Consider the following 21,158-nt stretch of genomic DNA (forward strand, 5'->3'; position numbering starts at 1 on the left):
TTTTTAAGGTCACCCTGTATATTTAAGCCTCTCTCTGTCCATGTAATCCAGTTGCCTCTGAAGATGTCTTGAATAAAGACGAAAGCTAAGGTGCTCCGTTGTTTCCCTTTTCCCGTGTGATTTTATCAAGATATATATATATATATATATATATATATATATATATATATATATATATATATATATACGTATATATATATATATATATATATATATATATATATATATATATATATATATATATATATATATATATATATATATATATATATATATATATATATATATATCATTTCACAATATCGACCATTTACATTGTTCTTGTTTTGTTTTGGTTTAAGTCTTTTGTTTACAGTGGGAGAGACCCATTCAACCGTGACAAATGAGTAAAAAATAGGAGGTAGGTTTTTAACGAAGGCCCATTGTTGTCGGCTGATAGACCTTCGTTCTTGTCTCTCTGTCTGTTTGTTTGTCTATCTGTTTACGTGTCGGTTTATCTGACTGTCTGTACTTGTTTATCTGTCTCTGTCTAACCTGGCTGCTTTCATCTTGACTGTTAAATGTCTGTCTATGAGTATCTGTCTCCCTGTCTGTCTACTTCTTGCCCCAGTAAACAGATTCACCTTTTATCAGTGTTCCGGTCAGGTTAATCATACAGGTTCGTGACGACGCACCACCATTACTGCCAGTATAAATATTAATAACCCTCAGCCACGCCAAGTGTCTCGCCCCGCCGCTCTCATTACGGCGGGAGTCACCAACGTGGGTCCTCGTCTGTCCCCCACCAGGCGAACCAAACTCAGGTGTGACATGACGTTTATTCAGTAGAGAGAATATACGACAGAAGTGACTTGTGTTCACTATGTAAGAGACGCGGATAACAGGAACAAACTTGAGTGAAAATGTTTTACTGTCTGTGTTAAGTTCTACTCCAGTAAAGTATCCCTCGTACGTAATTCATTCAACATTCAAGTTAGGAGTGGCTGAAATTGGTCTTTAAATGTAATAAAACATGCGTCTTACTTTATAAACAAAATAAAGTTTTAAACTTCTTTGTTAATCAACGAATGAGTTACGTTTATTAAGGTAAAATGAAGTACCAGTGTTATTATGTTCCTGACGAGATCACTGGCCACACTATCCCCGGGTACTGTATCTCCCTAACACTGCCTCCTCCCTGACACATGCCGGGTCGAGGCTCGTGCTGTCCTGAGCCACCAGTACACAACTACAGCTTTTATGTGACTTTATTACTGCAATAATGTTGATCAGGTTTTAAAGTTAGTTACTGTATTACACACACACACCTCCCCACACTACTTTCTGAGTCTCTGTGGTCCTGACTCTGCTCCCGGGTCTGTCCCTGGCACGCTGGCCCTTCTTAATAAAATTGCAGGCATTCAGAAAATGTGAAGTCATAATCTGTCACGAACCAGCGACTCTTGTCACGACAAAACAGACGATTAAAGCCGAGAATACTGTTAAATGTATTAAGACGCTTCCTAAGATGACTGACCAGCCCCAGGGGTCAAATAGGGTCACTTGTATTCAATATTCCCCAAGGCCAGAAGACCTTCACGACGAAGATAATGAAAATTAAAACTAATTGAGATAATTATGGTGCCTTCAGACAGACATATGACACCAAGGGCCGCTGTATCATCAGTACCAGACGCTTCATGGTTGTCAATGACCCGGAAAAAATTCGTGTCGTATCCACAGAAAAATATGTCGTAATCTTGAGGCAGTAGCAGTCTGTAAACACAACGAGGAACCAATCAGAGACAAGCAATCATCAGCAGCCAATCCAATTACAAGGATGCACTTTACATGACACAAGCTACTCAACGACACTTAACGTAAAGAGCCACCAATAGGAGCCAGGGATCATCACGGACTAGCCAATCAGCAACTTCGGAGCACGGTAAGCAATTAACCAATGGCAGGTGGTGATCAGAAGTGGTTAAGTTGTTTGTTAGATCTCTCTCTCTCTCTCCCCTCTCTCCCGGAAGCTCAGGTTCGTCTTGCTGGGGTAACCATGGAAACAAGATAGTGACGTCATCGCCCAAGGCCAGTCTCCTGGGAGCGCTGGTGGCTCCTCGCATGCAATCCGATTAGCTCATCACAGAGCCTGATACACCGGGATTAACCTAATCACAGAGCCTGATGCATCAGGTGTTAGCCAATCACAAGTCATAATGCACTATGAACCAACCAATCACAGAGTTCGATGTACTATGAGCTAGCCAATCACAAAGCCCGAAGCCCTTGAAGTATGGTTAATCCTAGAGCCTGTTGTACCATGAACCAGACAATCACAGAACTTGAAGCATCAGAATTTACCTAAATATATTACATTATCCTGTAACAGAGGCTGGCTAATCACAGTCTCACCCATAACCAACTAGCCAATCACATAGACTCACGCATTAGTAACTGGCCCATCATGGATTCTCACGTATTGGTCAATCAGGTAATCTCAAACACTAACATCTGGCCAATCATGTACTGTGAAGCACTAAAGCACCTGAAACTGGCCAATAATAGTCTTACACACACAGAGACAACTGGCCAATCAGCGAGCTTTATGCAGCAAAATCTAGTCAGTCAAGATGTCCGCTGCAACACAGACTGGCCAATCAGAAAGTCTGCTGCAAGAGACTGACCAATCATAAAGTCTGCTGCAAGAGACTGGCCAATCATAAAACCCGCTGCAACACAGATTGACCAATCAGAAAGTCTGTTGCAACACAGACTGGCTAATCAAAAACCCGCTTCAACAAAGACTGGCCAATCATAAAACCCGCTGCAACACAGGCTGGCCAATCAGAAAGTCTGCTGCAAGAGACTGGCCAATCATAAAACTCGCTTCAACAAAGACTGGCCAATCATAAAACCCGCTTCAAAAAAGACTGGCCAATCATAAAATCCGCTGCAAGAGACTGACCAATCATAAAACCCGTTTCAACAGAGACTGGCCAATCATAAAATCCGCTGCAAGAGACTGGCCAATCACCTCTGCTCACGCAACCAACTCGCCCCTCGGGAACCTTGCCATGAATTCGACGTTTTTCCCCTTTGTTTATATGACGGGGGAAAGTGAGTTATTGTCTAGGATGGGTCGGCTAGTTCCATGAATACCACTCCTGACTGACTGACTCACACACTTAGCTGACTCACCCACTCTTTCGCTGACTCACCGACTCTTTCGCTGACTCACCCACACTCACTAACTCTCAGAGATTTCCTCTCGCTCACTCACTCTCACGTATTTGCTTTACTGACTCACTGATTGACTCTTGACTTTCACTGACTTGTTCACTAACTCACTTACTGAATGACTCACTGACTCACCCACAGATGTTCTTGATAAATATGAATAAATTTTCGTTTTATTTTAATTTTACGAAATAAATTAATGACAACAAAATTAAAATGTGTTAATAAATTTTCTCTCGTTTAATTAAAGATGTTGTTTACTTTTGCAGTAATAAACAAAATGTACCTGAATCATGTTACGTAAATTTAGGTTAGGTTAGGTTTGGCTAGGTTAGGTTTGGTCTAATTATGTTTGGTTAGGTCAGGTTAGGTTAGGTTAAATTTGGTTACGTTAAGTTTGGCTTGGCTTTATTAGACTAAATTAATAATTATACTATTCATTACGTGATCTGCATTGTAATCAGAACCTTTTGAAGTTTAGAAATTTAATTATATGGAAATTATATAGTTATTTTCCAATTATACCCAGCATGTGTGTGTGAGTGTGTGTGTGTGTGTGTGTGTGTGTGTGAAAGTAAGTGAGTGAGTGAGTGAGTGACTGACTGACTGAGCAATTGCCGTGAATATCAAAAGTTTAAATACTAATAAGTAAAATGTTATAAGATTCACATTTACGGCTTGCGGGGGGGACAGCTCAAGCTGACAAGTGAAACAGGGATAAGAGGTGTCAGTAGAGTTGTGTGTGTGTGTGTCTCTGTCTGTGTGTGTGTGTGTGTCTGTATGTGTGTGTGTGTCTGTCTGTGTGTGTGTGTGTCTGTATGTGTGTGTGTGTGTGTGTGTCTGTTATGTGTGTGTGTGTGTCTGTGTGTCTGTCTGTGTGTGTCTGTCTGTCTGTGTGTGTGTGTGTGTGTGTGTGTATGTGTGTGTGTGTCTGTCTGTGTGTGTGTGTGTCTGTATGTGTGTGTGTGTGTGTCTGTCTGTGTATGTGTGTGTGTCTGTCTGTGTGTCTGTCTGTGTGTGTGTGTCTGTCTGTCTGTGTGTGTGTGCGCGAGAGAGAGAGAGAGTAAACTACAACCATGCCGCATGATGGTATGGCGGCCATGTCACCTCTTCCTCCTGTGGGTTTAACTTTAGCCTCTGTCATCACAACCACTACTAGATGCTACTTTCCTTACTATTACTCCTATGATTACTTCTGCTACTATTACCTACTACTACTACTACTACTACCACCTTCCACCTCAATATACCTCCTTCCAAAAATCCTGAAGACCCTTCCACAACTACAACACCGCAAGACTCTGAAAGCACCCCAAAGAACTCGATGATTTCACCACAACACGACGCAAGGGCATGGGGCGCGCGCACACACACACACACGTGGTCTTATAGTAAACAAACAAGAAAATCGCTGAAAAATACAAGAAAATCAAAACAACATCTCCTTGAATTGCGTCCTTTGAAAATGCCCTCATGTCTGAATGTACCTCACGTCAAGACATTCGTGATATCTTGCCAAAAGTACAGGCTTCTACTGCTCTGTCCACTTCTCATTTATCTGTACGAACTTTAAATATTCACGTTAAATATATTACTAAAGAAAATAAATATAGAAACATAATCCACTATATACAGACAGATGCTTTTAAGAATATACCAAAATCGTCATCTGAATTTTACTCACATCTCTTAGAAAAAAACATTCCAATATATATATATATATATATATATATATATATATATATATATATATATATATATATATATATATATATATATATATATATATATATATATATATATATATATATATATATATTTTTTTTGTGATGTGAAGGGAATTCAAAACATTCCCAAAGGAGACTTGTATGAGCTGAAGGCAAACGTCACTTAATCTACAGAAGGAACAAATCATTAAACATTGTTAATTTCTCGCTATATTTCCCACAAAACAAGACATTATTATATTTTATACTTGTGACCTGAAGACGATGTTCGAAATCTTCCTTCACACTGCCTGAACGATCTTTTATACATCAGTGGTGGAAATTACTGCTTCCTAATCTAACCCATCCTAACCTAACCCATCCCAACCTAACCTTGCCACAGTCGGCTCTAAAATATCATAAATAATTAACAATAAAGAAATATATATATTAATAACTTTACATCTGGGATCAAGAGTATATAAAAGACCCTTGTTATCTTCCTCTGAGGCGATGAATAGTGTTCTTAATATTATTCACTCTTACGATGCAACCAAGATCAATTACTGTTTGTTTAGCACTTGTACGAATTTATCACATACGAAATATTAGTTTTGTTTTTTGTCATGCTATTTTTGTCGTTATGAACAGATGGAGGAGAGAAACAGTTTGTATAAATGTTACATAAAAGAAAAAGAAAAAAAGAAAAAAAGAAAAAAAAAAAATTATATATATATATATATATATATATATATATATATATATATATATATATATATATATATATATATATATATATATATATATATATATATATATATATATATATATATATCAACACCTCAACCCGCCAGGATTCGAACCCACGGCCCACTAGCCCATGACTGTGACCGTGGAACGAGTACATAAGAACATAAGAATGGAGGAAACTGCAGCGGGCCTATTGGCCCATACTGGGCAGTCCCGTTTACACACCAACCCCTATTGCTCATATAAGCATCCAACCTATGTTTGAAGCAATTCAGCGTATTCGAGTTAATTATGATATTTGGTAACTTGTTCCATTCATCCACTACTCTGTTTCCAAACCAGTGTTTACCTATTTCACGCCTAAATCTAAATTTGTCTAATTTAAAACCATTGTTACGAGTTCGCTCCTGGTTGGTAGTTTGAGTACCTTTGTAATGTCCCCTTTGTTTAGCCCTGCCTTCCACTTATACACCTCTATCAGGTCGCCCCTCACTCTACGTCTCTCAAGGGAGTGCGTATGTAGAAGTCCGCGTGCTATTGGGCTAATGAAATATATATATATATATATATATATATATATATATATATATATATATATATATATATATATATATATATATATATAAATTAGATACATTGGAATAATTTTAAGCTAATTTTTCTTTTGAATTTTGTTTTGTAATTGGGAATATAGAGGCAATGATGATAAAGGGTGGAATAAGTGAAACAGGGATAATAAACTGAATAAATTGATTTTTTTTCAACTTTGGTTTGCGAAGGGTTGGAATAGGTGGAAGAAGGAGACAGTAATAAACGATGGAACAGAGAAACACACAGATGATAAAGATTCTGTACTCACGAGTATAGCGGAGAAGAAACGGGAACTTATTGTAGGAATCATCCAGAACTAGGGAACCTGCCTTGCCTGAGTTACTTGTCGTACTGACTCGGGGGGCGCGCTGTTGTCGGCCAGCCTGCCCGCCGCCGCCCCCCCCCCACCCCCCCACAACCAACCCATCCCATCTCACCCCAAGTCTCTCCCCCCCTTATTCTCCTCCCCACGCCCCGCCCACTCCCCTCCTCTCCACGCCCTCCTCCGGCCCGCGTCATCATATCGATCTCTTTCGCGAAACTTGCGTAGCTTCGGGTTGGCTGGCCACACATCCTCCTCCCTCTCCCCCTCCTCCACTGCCACCATACCACCCACACCACCTCCTCTTCTGCCACCCATGCTTCCTCCTCTACTACCACCCATGCTTCCTCTCTACTGCCCATGCCTCGACCACCGGCCACCGCGACCCATGCTTCTTCCTCTACTAGAACCACCACCACCCACGCCTTCTCTACCTGAGTCGCCCGTTCCTCTATTACTGGCGCCCATCCCTGCACCACCACCCACGCCCTCGCCACTACCCGTCAATACCTTCACCACGCCTCCTTCATGAATCAGAGCGGCAACCACGCCTCCCTCACGTACACGAGCCATGCCAACCACGCCTCCCTCACGTACACGAGCCATGCCAACCACGCCTCCCTCACGTACACGAGCCATGCCAACCACGCCTCCCTCACGTACACGAGCCTCCCTCACGTACACGCCAGCCTCCCTGTCACGTGGGAACACCGGCACACCCTCTGTCAGTGATGGCAGGGCGGACTCTCTCTCTCCCATTCCGTACAACCTCTCTCTCTCTCATCTCATCTTACCTATTCTTCCTTTCCCCATTCTTCTCACTCTCCTGCCCTTTCCTCTCTACTCTTCCATAATCTCCTCTCAATTTATCTTCCTATTACTAACTGCCTCTCCTTCATTCATCTTCTCAGTCTCTCACTCAACTGATCATCCTCTCTCCTTCACCCCCTCCCCCCGGTAGGTAGAATCAGCACACCTGTTCAAAACTTTTGCCTGGTATTGACGCCAGAGGTCATCCACGCTCACCTCTGTGCGCCTGCGTGTACACACACACACACACACACACACACACGTGCGCGCGCACTCACACACACTTACACACACACGTGCGCGCGCGCACACACACACACACATACACGTGGCGTGGTTATGACCTTGACTTCCTCTGAGTTGTAACCATTTTTAGAAAGTTAAGTTTCACCGAAAGTGACCCAATGTTTTTAAGTACTTTTTGTCACATAAACTTACATACAAATATGAGAGAGTGTATGTGTGCTCCGCTATCGTAATCAACTGTGAGATGTGGTATAAATAATAATAATAATAACAATAATAATAACAATAATAATAATAATAATAATAATAATAATAATAATAATAATAATAATAATAATAATAACAACATCTGGGAGGTAACGAGCCCCATAATTCACTCCTATTAACTAGTGCCTTTTAGCAACACCCTGAATACAGAGAACGTGTACAGATAATCGATATCTGTCTCACAAATGATAAACAAACTCCTGAGGTATTAAAGCACCACCGTCTGCGTTACTCCTTGAATTATGACCAATCTCACAGGAAAGAAAACGGTATCAGATTGAATTACTCCATAAGAAAATGAGGGAAGAGAGGAGTACAAGAAGTGGATCGATGTAATGTCCCCCTCCTCCCCAAGAGGAATGAAATGAAACAGATCTGCCAGTAACAGGACCTGAAGTTATGGACGGTTGTTATTGTGTTACTGTCGAGACAAAGAAGATGTTATAGGTCTTTGGTTGTCATTAGATTGTAAAGGTGTCTGAAATACACCACAGAGAGGGGCTAGTGTTGGCACATCCTTCTTCTGGCTACGAAAAGTTAAACCAAAAGTATATGTAAACAAGAGATGTGTCATTAGGTTATTCAATTTTAAAAGCGGCTTCAGTAACTAAGGCTATAGGTATGTGTCACTCTCTGCCAAGTATTTAAATTACACGAGTCCGTCACTGTGAAGAGATTAAGGCACATTAAAATAAGAGGTAATTCCGCTTGACAAATAATCGCGACACGGTTTACTTCATGTTCACTTTACGCTCGTAGTCACAAAAGAAGTGTTAATATCAATAATCCTAAATCTGTTGCATTATTAGACTTGCTTAAGAATCTATTTGTGTTTCAAGATACAAAACATGAAAACAAACTTAGAGAACAGACTAGAGAACATCGAAGGCCCTGATAAGAATTGCCTGAGCGTTGGCTGGGTCACAGGTAAACGGTCAGGAGTACCACAGGGAAATACATTACCTCCCTTGGTGATTTATATTGTAGTTAACCCCTTGTGTACAGCGTCCCTCTGAACCGAATAAAATCATCTAGCGTTAAACAAATAACATTTTATAAATGGCGTCCCTGTAGTGAAGGGGTCAGTGGAGATAGTCTACTAAAAATAGCGTTATTTTGTACAAAGCACGCCGGCGTCTTTACCTCCGGTTCATATGTGTCTGTGTGTTTGAGATTAACACTGATAAGGTTGAACAGATGTTGTATTCTTGAATAGTTGTTATCACATCCACAGATAACCATGATTCCTGTTTATTATAATGAGGTGTGTGTGTGTGTGTGTGTGTGTGTGTGTTTAAGATAAACATTGATAAGGGCTTTTTTGTTTCTCTTTTAGTTGCATTTATGGAAAATATTCTTAGACACATAATATACCACCAGTAACGTACAGTGTTACTTGAGGTATACCTAAAAAAATAAATAAATGATAACAGAGACGAAGGGAAGGAAGATTTGTGGTAACGACCCAGAAGAGGTGGATGGACAACACATGTAACTTAGAAAGAACAGAGAGGCGTTAAGGGAGAAAGGTGAAAAACTCAAGGGTCACCTAACACAGAGGAGCCTTGTCCCCACGGGTCTTGAGAGTTAATGAGGCCATGAATAATACTAAATAATACTGTGATGATTATGATGATGATGAAATGTTAATGAAAAACAAGATTATAAATTCAATTTACGAAAAAAATAATCATATACAAAAATAATATATATATATATATATATATATATATATATATATATATATATATATATATATATATATATATATATATATATATATATATATATATATATATATATATGCAAATAGATCACTGTAGGTGATTAATGTAATTAAAGTAATGATAGATATACAGGTATAACAACAACGACAATAATAATAATAATAATAATAATAATAATAATAATAATAATAATTATTATAATAATAATAATTATAATAATAATAACGATAATAATAAAAATAATAATAATAATAATAATAATAATAATAATAATAACGATAATAATAATAAATAATAATAATAATAATAATAATAATAATAATAATAATAATAATATTAATAATAATAATAATAATAATAAAAATAATAATAACGATAATACTACTACTACTACTACTACTACTAATAATAATAATAATAATAATATTATTAATAATAATAATAATAATAATGATAATAATAATAATAATAATAATAATAATAATAATAATGATAATAATAATAATAATAACAATAATAATAATAATAATAAAAATAATAATAATAATAATAATAATAATAATAATAATAATAACAATAATAATAATAATAATAAAAATAATAATAATAATAATAATAATAATAATAAAAATATTAATAATAATAATAATAATAAAAATAACAACAATAATAATAATAGTATTAATAATAATAATAATAATAATAATAATAATAATAATAATAATAATAATAATAAAAATAATAATAATAATAATAATAATAATAATAATAATAATAATAATAATAAGTAACGAGTATAATGAGATATACAAAAACAATAATTATGCAATGATAAAAAGTGAGAAAAATTTTTATTTATACAGAAAATAGGTTTACGAGGCTTTGACAACTACACCAAGTTGTTTAAGGTGGCGGGGGTCGTCAGAGGTGAAGGGTGGTCGTTTGAGATGCGGGGGTTGTAAAGAAGGAGGCGAGGTTGGGGAATGGGTCAGAATTATGAAGGGGTTATAGTTCGATATACAGGACCATTAATATATGTCAAAGTGTAATGGTATAATGGATTAGTTCCGGATATACATGTGTGTGTGTGTGTGTAGCTGGCGAGTCAATCTTGGTCCCGGTACTCTTAGACGCCTGTTCAGTGTACAGGAAATGATGTACACGAGATGATAACATGTAATACCTGTACACATACATAAATGTATGTGTGTATGTATGTATGTAATTATACCAAAACAGTACGCGCACATTTATTTGTGCATATACAGACAAAACATTCATGAGTACACACACACACACACACACAAAACATTCACTTATACATGCGATAAGTAATTTACAAATACAAAAAACGTACACTTACACAATATCTATACGTACACATGTACACATACTTGCACACGTGCCAATATTAGTATGCATAGATGTAGCCCATGACAACACTCCCAATACTTACACATTCAGTACACGTACACACCAAAACACTGAAGGATGTACACATTTTTACATAATCAGCAGTAAAAACACGAGAGAGAGAGAGAGAGAGAGAGAGAGAGAGAGAGAGAGAGAGAAGAGGGGAGGCGGGAGGGGGAGGGGAGAGAGGAGCAGCAGCAGCCATCATAAGTGAAGGGAGCATGTGCGAGCCAGGCCGGTGGTGGTGGTGTTGGTGGTGGAGTAATGAGAGTTGTCATGTATTCCATGTATACTTCACTACTGTCGTCAACCCTTCCCTTACCCCTCACTCACAGATGATCTACAGCCCAAGCTCCTCCAACACTGATCTAAATTAACCACAGACCCCTAATAGAAGCGATAAGACAGGAAAGAGACAAACCAAGAGGGGAAAAGGTCCGGTGTTCCCCAAGTCTGCGGGGATAAGCAACGGAAACTTCCGCGGCCGCTCTGCTCACTCCACAAGCACGTGTCACGAGTCAGCTGGGCTATTCCTGCCCTCTGCACAGGCTGTTTCCCCTCTTAATCTCTTTAGTTCATCGTAGTACTTTTCTAATTGACTTCCTTGTCTTCGTATCCCTAGAAAATGTTGGTACCGAGGGAATGTAAACAAAATAGGCGGAGTTTGATCACGTGTCTGGCAAAAAGTGACATCAGTTGCCAATACCTAATTTATATCTCCTATACCAACGATTCGTGATTGTGTCTCATTTCGTCTACAACTACAAAAACGACGAGGTGTTCAAACGTTTAGGAGCTGTTAAACAGTGGTATGAACGAGCGTAGTTACGTCATTGTGGAAAATTTCGAGTGTTACCACTAGTGACCGCTAGATGTCATTACTACTGCTGCCTGCCGCGTGCCGGCGTCATGGTCAACAATCCTCAACATTCTGCTTCTTGGATTATTGCTGAAAACGTAAAAAGGATGATGATATTTACTGAGGTCTCTAAGATATATATTTTACTGTATAAGGGAAACATATCCTCCACTCAACAATTTATCTTTTTTGCAGAACAATTTTCATGTATTACATCTTGAAGATAACAAAAAATAATATAAACGGTATCTTGCCATCAGCTCATCGCAGGCCGACACTAACGTCACATGGATCAATGATAAACAAAAATTGATAATCAATTTAATTCCTGAACTGAAAAAAGTTTTGTAAATATCAGTTTTGAATATGACAGCGGAAAGACAAACAAGAAGAGGGGCTATTGATAAATAATTTAAATGTTTGTTTTTTCAATACTGTATAATGCTGTTACCAGGGAGAGGTAGTGTAGAATTTTAATATAAAGACCTGGTAGGCTGGGAGGTAAAATGGCTAACCCATAATGTTGAGAATTTTAACAACAAACATCACAGGTGGGCAGATGACACTAGGCGAGGTTGTCTGTGAAGAACAACAAACACACACACACCTCACCTTATTAACTCGTCAGCTCCTACATCTTATTTAGATCACCTGGACCTCAGTAGGTGGAGGTCAGCGGGTGTTTATGGCCTCGGTCACCTTTCAGTACGTTCACTCCTCTAACTTTCTACACTACTCTCTGATTTAATAAACAAGTGAAAGCTAATTAGGATCAAAAGAAATACAACAATTCCCTCATTTACTGCACCATATTGAAATCCAATCCTCTTAATTGTGGTTCATATCCTCTATTAAACAAAATCATAACGTTTATTATTATAGGACTATAGGAGGAGGCAAACACGAAATGTAAACAAAACAATCACTAGAATCTATTATAAAGGCTTTAAATCCTTTCAAATGAAGGTTTCAATACCAATATCCCAATAATACTCTATTTGTAATTTTTTCATACCCTTATACGAGGTACTTTAGTTATGTCCTCGGATATCCATAGGCCTATCGCAAATAACATAGGCCTATCAACGCTCGCAAATAACATAAACACCCACACCCAAACCATCCAACCACAAACTACAACTACTGTACACCCTATAACCACACCCACAACCACATCATCCAACAACAACCTACAACCACACCGTCCAATCACATCCACTACCATACCCACACCGTCCAACCACATAATCTGACCACACCATCCAATCCAGGGCAGTTCAACCACCCAACTACCACAACACCGGGAGGCTAACAGGCTTTACACCCATTAGGATTATTTACCCCCCATAAGCTATACTGGGTCGGGAGTTGCTCTTATGTAAGTATATGAGCATTTTATGTGTGTGTGTGTGTGTGTGTGTGTGTGTGTGTGTGTGTGTGTGTGTGTGTGTGTGTGGCGGTAAGTCAGGTCTTTGCTTTGATCCAGTATGGTATGTACATTATATATCTCTGTGTTTTTCTTCTCTCTACGACACACACACACACAGTACTACACCACAACGGTAACAATCACAACCTCCATTATCATAACCAAACCTAACCAAACCTAACCTAACCAAACCTAACCTAACCAATATTTAGTTAGAATGTTGACTTGTAGAACTGATGCGTGAACACGAGGGTTAGATCTGGTTTAGGTTAAGTTACGCTTTATTAAATTTGCTTTGGTTTAGTTTGGATAGGTTAGGTTGTTGCTAGGTTAGGTTCAGTAGGCCATAGGGGGGAGTCAGCGATATCTGGCCTTGGGGGGACCGGTGGTAGAAACGATACCGTTCTTGCCTCGCAAGCAAAATGTCACGGGTTCGATTCCCGGGCCGGTGGAAGTTGTTTGGACATATTTCCTAGCCCCCATTAGTCCCTGTTCACCTAGCAGTAAAGTAGGTACCTGGTGTAAGTCGAGAGTTGCGAATTCGTATTCAGGGACAAGTTTTTGGAGCTTCCAATAACTTGATGACATAAACCACTAACTCTTCAGGCTTCTACGCCCTTAACTCATGAGACATAAGGTAAGCATGAACTTAGCATGCTTCCCTGTTGGGCGCTGTAAACGCTTCTGCGCTTCACCTTACACAAGGATGTAGGGGAGTGCCCAATAAAAAAAAAAAATCTGGCCTGACCATGACGCTACGCCTTGCACAGGATGCAATGGGGTGCCCAATGAAGTAGCCCCCTTGCGGGGCAAATTATATATAAATTATCCTTTGGTTAACCCTTTAAGGACGATGGTTTAACCCATTGAGGATGATGATCTAACCCTCCAGGACTCATAGGGTTAAGTACTATGTTCATGGACTGCATGATGAATTTTATATATATATATATATATATATATATATATAAATATATATATATATATATATATACACACAGTATGTGTATTGTGCAGTCTAATTAGGATATTATTCATCAGAGATTAAAAACCTCACCAGTATTTAGGTTAGCAAAACTTGAATAATAAGGATGTTTATTCAATGTGTTTGGCCTCAACCCATCAGTGTCTCTGTAATTACCCAGAACAACCGACCTTATCATATTAGAGAGACTGTTGTTTCCATTATGTGTGTGTGTGTGTGTGTGTGTGTGTGTGTGTGTGTGGTATGTGAGTGGTGTTGAAACATTCGGGTTTTTGTTTCCAGCAGGGACGCAGAGTGACCTGATTTAAAACAACACACGCACACACTTCTGTCATAAGCTGTCACGCCTTCTCTCTGATTGCTTTGGTGGATGTACTATACTGAGGCGCTTCCCGTCCATTTCACGACCCGGAGACATCCACCTAGTGTACCTCTGCCCCACCCGCCCTCATCCACCTAGTGTACCCCTGTCGCATCCACCATCACCCTCATCCACCTAGTGTACCCCTGTCGCACCCACCATCACCCTCATCCACCCAGTGTACCCCTGTCGCATCCACCATCACCCTCATCCACCTAGTGTACCCCTGTCGCACCCGCCATCACCCACCATCATCCTCATCCTCCTAGTGTACCCCAGGCGCTCCACATCAACCATCACCCTCATCCACCCAATGTTCCCGACCGCTCCACATCATCCACCATTACCCACACTCGTAAATATATGAATCACCTCTTTCATGACGTTACAAATAATATAAACATTATTCAGAGATAATTTAAAACCAAGTATCCGATGTCTCAGTACTTATAGTTCTCAGAAGGATCCAACTCTCTATCCATCAACACACTATGATCCAACTCTATCCATCAACACAAAAGGATCCAACTCTCTATCCATCAGCACAAAAGGATCCAACTCTCTATCCATCAACACAATAGGATCCAACTCTCTGTCCATCAACACAAAAGGATCAAACTCCCTATTCACCAACACAAAGAACTCGAGTCTAAATAATATAAAGAAAACCTCGAAAACTTAAGAGAATCGAGGCTCTTATCAGTTGTTTATAATTACCAGCTATATTTAGGATCAAAACCCACCGCCCATCAACACTAGAGTATTCAATCATCTATTCTGTTTACGCTGTTATCAATTGTCTATATACCCGTAACTTAGAATATGACCCTCCGCCACCCTTTCTCACAGAACCTTCCGCCCCCCTTTCTCACAGAACCTTCCGCCACCCTTCCCCTTTCACAGAACCTTCCGCCCCTTTCTCACAGAACCTTTCCGCCCCCTTTTTCTCACAGAACCTTCCGCCCCCTTTCTCACACAAATCTTTCTTTCTGAATCCCCCCTTTCACAGAACCTTTCTCCTCTTCTTTCCACCCTTTTCTCACAGAACCTTCCACACCCTTTCTCACAGAACCCGCCACCCTTTTCACAGAACCTTCTTCCTTTCTCACACAGAACCTTCCACCCCTCTTTCTCACAGAACCTTCCGCCATCCTTTTCTCACACAGAACCTTCCGCCCCTTTTCTCACACAGAACCTTCCGCCACCCTTTCTCACAGAACCTTCCGCCCCTCTTTCTCCTTTTCTCACAGACCCCTTTTCTCACAGTGCCACCCTTTCTCACAGAACCTTCCCTCCTCTTTCTCACAGAACCTTCCGCCACCCTTTCTCTTGCTTCACCCTCTTTCTCCCAGAGACCTTCCGCCACCTCACAGAACCTTCCGCCCTTTCCTTTCTCACAGAACCTTCCGCCACCCTTTCTCACAGAACCTTCTTGCCCCCCCACAGAACCTCTCCACAAACCTTTTCAGAACCTTCCCACCCTTTCTCACAGAACCACCCCTTTCTCTTTCTCACAGAACCTTCCGCCACAGAACCTTTTCTCCAGAACACAGAACCTTCCCCTTTCACAGAACCTTCCGCCACCTTTCACAGAACCTTCCTTTCACAGAACCTTTTTTCTTCACAGAACCTTCCGTCCCCCCTTTCTTCCTCACAGAACCTTCCGCCACCCTTTCTCCACCTCTTCTTTGCTCACAGAACCTTCCTGCCACCTTTTCCAGAACTTTTCACAGAACCTTCTGGTCACAGAACCTTCCGCCACCCTTTCTCACAGAACCTTCTCACCCTTTTGTCACAGAACCTTTCTCACAGAACCCTTCTCTCACAGAACCTTCCGCCCCCTTTCTCCACAGGACAGAACCTTCGCCACCTCTTTCTCACAGAACCTTCCCACCCTTTCCTCTTCACAGAACCTTCCGCCACCCTTTCTCACAGAACCTTCACTCTCCTATCGCGCCGCTCACTCCATTACTAGCCGCTGTGTTTACTTAGGGTGTCAAGGGTGAGGAAAACAAGCAGCCTCACCGCCATAGGAGGTAGTCTGATACTACACGGCAAGATGAAATACGTTCCCTCTCTCTTAAGACTAAAGCTATCAATAACCAACAACCTGTAGTGTCTGTGTAGCGGATAAAACCTAACCTAACCAAAACAAACCTAACCTAACCTAACCTAACCTAGCCTAACCCCATCAGGCAGCATTGAGGGTGTTTAATACTCAGGCGAAAATAAGCTTGGAGGGTCTAAACTAAAATCTTTATTGGGATCCTAAACTTTTTGACATTTAAACAAAGTGAATTAAGTGAATGGATTTTGCTGTACAAGAGAAGAAATAAAAAAACGAGAGAAGAAACAGGCATTCTTATCAGCCAGGGTCAGACAAATTCTTCAATCCTGGGAGGGAGGGGGAGGAGGGAAGGAGGGATGGGAGGGGAGGAGGTAGGGAGGAGAGGAGGGAAGGAGGTAAGGGTAGGAGGAGGGAGGGAGGAAGGGAGTTAGCCAACAAGTGAAGCGATGTCGCCAGTTAACAGGGAGATATATAGATAAGAAGGGTGTGAGCAGCAGTGCCCGGGTCAACACAGTGTCCCTGGTATATGGTTAAGAGAAGGGACAAGAGGAGGATGAGGAGAAGATGTGAAGAAGTAAAAGGAGGTGCTGGTGTTGCTGGGTAGTGCCCTCCACCCACCACTATCAGTCACCACCATTATCAGCCACCACCATTACCCACCACTATCAGTCACCACCATTATCAGCCACCACCATTACCCACCACCATCAGCCACCACCATTACCCACCACTATCAGTCACCACCATTATCAGCCACCACCACCACCATTACTCAACAACACCACCACCACCACCAGCAGCCGGGACACTCACCTACGTCAGGAAGACCTACGTGTTTGAGTTTAATCTCGTTAAGACAATACCTACCTGACCTCTTCCACACCTTACCCCCAGCCCCATTTTGTTAAGCAACCTAACCACTGCGCCCACGGCAGCCATATCCAACACGGATTTATTTAAGGTGTCTCGTCATCCTCACCTCCAAGAACAAATGCTTCCATCTACTGAACCACTTTTGGAGTATCCTTCTCGTTTTTGTCAGTTGGTTCTCAGATGGATGGAGCGATCAGCTGAGACGTCCATATTCGGAGAGGGAATGTTTCAATGTAGGCCAAGGGAGCTGTCACGTTTGTGGACTAAAAACTCCGTATTCTTCACAGACGACAAACTTTTTTTATTATTATTTTTTTTTATTATTTATTGGGCACCCCCCTACATCCTTGTGTAAGGTGAAGCGCAGAAGCGTTTACAGCGCCCAACAGGGAAGCATGCTAAGTTCATGCTTGCCTTTATGTCTCATGAGTTAAGGGCGTAGAAGCCTGAAGAGTCAGTGGTTTATGTCATCAAGTTATTGGAAGCTCCAACAACTCCCTGAATACGAATTCGCAACTTTCGACTTACACCAGGTACCTACTTTACTGCTAGGTGAACAGGGACTAATGGGGGCTAGGAAGTGTGTCCAAACAACTTCCACCGGCCCGGGAATCGAACCCGTAACATCTCGCGTGCGAAGGCAAGAGCGGTACCACTCTACCACCAAGGGAGGGTATGTTGCGGAGGATGGAAGGGAAAGAGATGACAGAAGTGAGGGGGGGAGGAATGGGTTGGAAAGAAGAGTTGGTAAAGGAGGGAATGAGACTAAAGGAGAATGGGAGATGAGATGAAGGGGAGGAGAAGGACTACAGAGAAAGGAGGAGGATGAGAGAGAGAGAGAGAGAGAGAGAGAGAGAGAGAGAGAGAGAGAGAGAGAGAGAGAGTAAATGCATGGAAAGAGGTGGGGAAAGGATTGGGAGATGAGGGGAGAGGGAATACGAGAGGAGAAATGAAGGGCAGATGGATGAGGAGGAGGACAGGGAGGTTGAGGGAAGGGTAAGGGGGTGAGGTAAGGGTAAGGGTAAGGGGGGGTGAGAGCAAGGGGTATGTATAGACAGTTGAACGAAATGGTATCTTAGATAAATGGGTTTAGTCTATATTTATCCCATCAGTGCCACGAGGAACACCCATCTCCCTTCACCCTGGCGCCACCCCCCCTCACCTGTGTGTGGTACCCCCCCTTACCTTCACCTCTGTGTCACCTCTCTTCCCTCACCTGTATCTGTGACAGGTTTCCTCCCTCCTCTTACCTGTGTGTGTGTGTGTGTGTGTGTGTGTGTGTGTGTGTGTGTGTGTGTGTGTGTGTGTGTGTGTGTGTGTGTGAGAGACCCTCCTGCCCTCACCTGTGTCAGAGACAAAGCAAGAAGTTTAAAGTTTCGTTAACCTTATTAGAGAGAGGAGCCGAGTGAGCCAGACGAGCACCCCCCCCCCGGACCCACCTCACTATTTTAACGCTGGTTACGTCATAGGTGCGTAGTGGGGGGTGCAGTGAGGTACGAGGGGAGGGGAAGGCAGGCGAGGGGAAGGGAGGGGAGGCGAGGGGAGGGGAGGGATAAAAAGGGATGACGAAAGAAAAAGGACAGATAGGGGGAGGGGAGAGATCTATCGCGTGTCTATCTTGTCCATTGTACTTTCTCACGAGATCTATCGCTTCTACTCACATGTATGGTGTCTTGTTTATTCCCAGTAGACAATATGTCACATCCGCTCATGCACCCCATCTATCGTATAAAACTATTGAATACTCACTTGGACAATCTATCGAATCTACCATCCCCAAACACACAATCTATCCAATCTATTACACCTCCATACGCAGTCTATCAATATACTGCATTTACCGCTCTCGATATATCACGGCGAGAGAAAGAGAGCTAGAGAGAGGTTGGCACCCGCCTCAGCAAGCCGGTGTGAGTGCCATTCATGAAATGGCCCTCTGAGACTAACCCACATAAGACTGCTCTTTCTATACCCAAAGAAGGGCACTTTGGCCCGTGTGGCACTGGGTCTGGATGGCACTTTAACGCCCACAAGGACGCAGGAGGTCGAGGTATACAGGGAAGGGAAGGCGGCCCCGTCTCTAATGCCAAATATATGACAGTAATATTAATAGTGGTGGAGAGGGCTGGTTAGTACGACTGCACCTGAGAACACCTGTACACACACAAGTATGGAGGGAGGGGTGTATGGAGGGAGGCGTGTATGGAGGGAGGGGTGTATGGAGGGAGAGGGGGCGGGGGAGAGGCGTGTATGGAGAGAGGGGTGTAGGAGGCGTGTGAGGGGAGGCGTGTGGAGGGAGGCGTGTATGGAGGGAGGCGTGTATGGAGAGGCGTGTGTGGAGGAGGTGTGTGTGGAGGAGGCGTGTATGGAGAGGAAGTGTGTATGAAAAAGCAAGAAAGGCAAGGGTTAAGGACCGTGTGTCTGTGTGTGTGTGTGGAGAGAGAGAGAGCGTGTATAGAGGGAATGTGAACTATTTTTTTTTTTTTTATTGGGCACCCCCCTACATCCTTGTGTAAGGTGAAGCGCAGAAGCGTTTACAGCGCCCAACAGGGAAGCATGCTAAGTTCATGCTTGCCTTATGTCTCATGAGTTAAGGGCGTAGAAGCCTGAAGAGTGAAGGGCGTAGAAGCCTGAAGAGTCAATGGTGTATGTCATCAAGTTATTGGAAGCTCCAAAAACTTGTCCCTGAATACGAATTCGCAACTTTCGACTTACAACAGGTACCTACTTTACTGCTAGGTGAACAGGGACTAATGGGGTCCCGGCCCGGGAATCGAACCCGTGACGTCTCGCTTGCGAGGCAAGAACGGTACCGCTTCTACCACCAGCGCATGTGAACCTTACGTGAAGACACTGCAGGTGGCATGACCTGGGAGGGAGGGAAGGGGCGGGGGCAGGGAAATGGGGGAAGCGAGGCACAGTGCCAAGAGGGAAGAGGGAAAGGGTAAGGTCGGTGAAAGCAGTGATGTGGTAGGATTTGTGAGGGCTAGAGGAGGAGGAGGAGGTGCTAACAACAGGGTGGTCGTAAATCACTTGTGAGAATATTAAAGTCGTACATGATGGTACGTAAACCACATAACAAACCTTACCACCAAAACCTGAACCCCCCGTTACATCGCCCTCCTCTGACACGTTCAACACCACCTACTGTAAGCAATAATAGTTCACGCTAACAATAACGAAACAGATTTAATAACGGCTGAGAGATGAATAAATGAAGTAAGAATGATAAGAAAATAACAGGACATAACCGTCAATTTAGTCTGCTCTTGAACAGTATGACTGACGTGTTTACATTCTGAGTACGGCGCCCGACCTCGCTGGAGCCAAACTCTGTCTGCTTGGCTCACCTTGTCTGTCTCTGCTTGATTTACCTTCCCTGCCCGGCTAACACAGTCTACTTGCGTCACCCTGCCTATGTCTGTGCTTGGCTCATCCCGCCAAGTTTACATCAGGGTACGCCCAGAACACGCCGCCAGTTAGCCAAAACACGCCAACACCGACTACCTACCCGCGACAGACCAACACCACC

The 21,158-nt window shown here is 42.0% G+C and overlaps 1 protein-coding gene across 5 annotated transcripts in view; it reads right to left on the bottom strand.

Annotated features, from left to right (window-relative positions):
- Positions 1–21,158, bottom strand: part of LOC121880409 (excitatory amino acid transporter-like) — a 119,701-nt gene that overhangs the window by 54,423 nt on the left and 44,120 nt on the right. Inside the window, exon 1 of one of the 5 annotated variants that reach the window (XM_042387600.1) lies at positions 6,535–6,658. The exons of the other annotated variants lie outside the window; for them this stretch is intronic. The gene's annotated coding sequence lies outside the window, so the exon portion shown is untranslated. Of the gene's footprint in view, positions 1–6,534; positions 6,659–21,158 lie in introns of those variants that run through there. 5 annotated transcript variants of the gene reach the window in all.

This window comes from Homarus americanus, unplaced genomic scaffold (genome assembly GCF_018991925.1).
Source record: "Homarus americanus isolate GMGI-L3 unplaced genomic scaffold, GMGI_Hamer_2.0 scaffold50165, whole genome shotgun sequence".
Lineage (NCBI taxonomy): Eukaryota > Metazoa > Arthropoda > Malacostraca > Decapoda > Nephropidae > Homarus > Homarus americanus.